This window comes from Fulmarus glacialis, unplaced genomic scaffold (genome assembly GCF_000690835.1).
Source record: "Fulmarus glacialis isolate BGI_N327 unplaced genomic scaffold, ASM69083v1 scaffold8799, whole genome shotgun sequence".
Classification (NCBI taxonomy): Eukaryota; Metazoa; Chordata; class Aves; order Procellariiformes; family Procellariidae; genus Fulmarus; species Fulmarus glacialis.
Window position 1 is genome coordinate 53,345 of NW_009235178.1, and position 2,453 is coordinate 55,797.

Consider the following 2,453-nt stretch of genomic DNA (forward strand, 5'->3'; position numbering starts at 1 on the left):
TAGCTTCCGTCAGGGCATCGCCACCTGCTCCAGCATGGGGTCCTCCATGGGCTGCAGTGTGGATATCTGTTCCAACATGGTCCTCCACGGGCTGCAGGTTCTATCTGCTTCACCATGGTCCTCTCCATGGGCTGCAGGGGAATCTCTGCTCCAGTACCCAGAGCACCTCCTCTCCCCTCTTCCTTCTCGACCTTGCTGTCTGCAGGGTTGCTTCCCACTCCCCACCCCCCCCAAACTGCTGAGCTTTTACTCTTTGTTAAATATATTATCACAGAGGCACCATCAGAAATAAAATGAATCTTAAAAAAATGAGGTTCTTGAGTGCGAACATATCCCAAGTAACCGTGTTATTATTTAAATCTAGTTTACTCAGCTCTAAAATGCCAATTTAGAACAGAATTCTGTACTAACATCATGTTATATGCTTCCAGGGATGCAAACCAGCAGTTTTGACAGGTTGGACAGCTGATGATCAAAAACAGACAGGGGATTTTTCTTGACTGGGCAGTAACAAAAGCTAATGAGTTATTTTTCCTGAATTAATCTAGCTGTCCCAGCCTGCTAGAGCTATTCCTTTAAGATGTCCACAGATGAAAAAAATCCCACACTATTCTTTCATAACAAGTTAATGTTTTCATAGTTTTCCTTGCAACCACAATAAATCTACTTATGAATGTTGGGAGTCCGTGCATAACTCCAAGACAGGTTTTATATTTTCAGAGAAATTCTTCTGCCTTGGAATCCTGAAGTTCCACTGTTAAAAGTCTAACTGGAGAGCAATCCTTGTGTGTCGCCAAAAAAGCAAACCTTGAGAAACACCAGCTCTACATAATGCTAAATTTATTCAAAGAAGTATAAATCATGTACAACATAACACATTAAGTATGCCAGTGAGCTAAGCAAAACTGCCATGAGATAGCAGATATATACCAGATGTATCAAATGCCAGGCATTCAGCAGTCTCAGGTCACCACCACAGGAAACATACTGAGAGCAGCATTAGTTTTTAACTACAGATAGACAACCATACTCTCAGAAGGATCAGAGGCACAGATGGCACTTTAAGCAGAACAAGTTTTCTCTCAGCTGCATTCAATTTAGGATCATGATCATCTCCCCTCCCCATTTTATCTTGCTTGGGGTCAGCTGATGAAAGATTTGCTCACAACCTACAACACTAGCCAGCCCATGAGAAGAAGTTGTTAAGACTGTGCAAAGACCATTCTAATACTAAGCATGGTACAAATTATTACTTGAAACCAAAGTAATTTAGTACAAAGTTGTTAAACCTATTTCCATTTTTTAAGAATAAAATGGTGAACTTTGACAAAAACTACTATGTTTTTTCATTTCTTAATTTCTTCAAATAAATCTTTGTTTCCCCAAACCATTTTTCCCCAAGGAGTCATGCTGAATTAAACAAATTAATACAGACATCTGTAGTACTGAACAGATTCCATGTTTACCTCTTAAAATGTGAAATAATTGTCTAGTAAATCTAAATATGGGATAGCTTAAAAAATTCAACCCTTACTTTCCAATATTTTCTGCATTATTATAATAATGTCCCAATAAATTTTCCAGCTATGTGTCACAATTCTGAATAAATCATCCCCTTCCTTTTTATATGGCACTACTGCTTCCTAGTAAGTACATTAGAATATCTGAGGTGTTTATCATGTTCCTTCATCTTTTTAATTTCATAAAAACTTGAATAATATTAGAGATTCGTGTTTCTAATATAATTTTTCACCCCATTACTTTATATATGAATAAATATTCCAGAACAACCTAAAATGAAACACACCCTCAAATAAACCTTTCATCCTGTATAAAGACTTTTTTTTCCTGGCAGAGAAAGAATGATGAGAGCTGCTTTTCTCCCACAAGACACTGTTTTCCCTCTGTCCATAAGAGAAGAGAATCCCAGCGCATAATCCCCCAAAAAAGAAAATACACACATACCAAATGATTAGAGGAAAAGCTTTCGAACAGTTTAGCTAAATATCCGCAAGTAGAATGTAAAGAATAACAATTTACATGTGAATCTACTTAGCTGAAAACGGGTATAAGCAAAGGATTAGAAAGCCCTAAGGATTCAATGACACAAGAAGCATTGAGCTGGTTCAGAGCATGACCAAGGTCAGATGCCAAGATATAGAACTTGACACCCTTGCAACCAGAAGCTGCACTATCAAAGCAGTCAGGAAAAAAACCGCTGGTGCTGAATAACGGAGGTGACAAGAACCATTTAAGCAAGCCCAAGGTAAGTCCTACGTATACATTATATAAGAATTTCAAGATAACAAAAAAAACCTTGCCATCTTCAGGTAACTATCTGTTGTTATGGGTGGCTCTTTCAGTTTAATTAGTTTGGCTTCTCAGCAAGATTGTTTCTGAAGTTTTCAAGATATTTTCTTTGAAAAGTAAAAAAACCTAGTAAAACTGAAGTG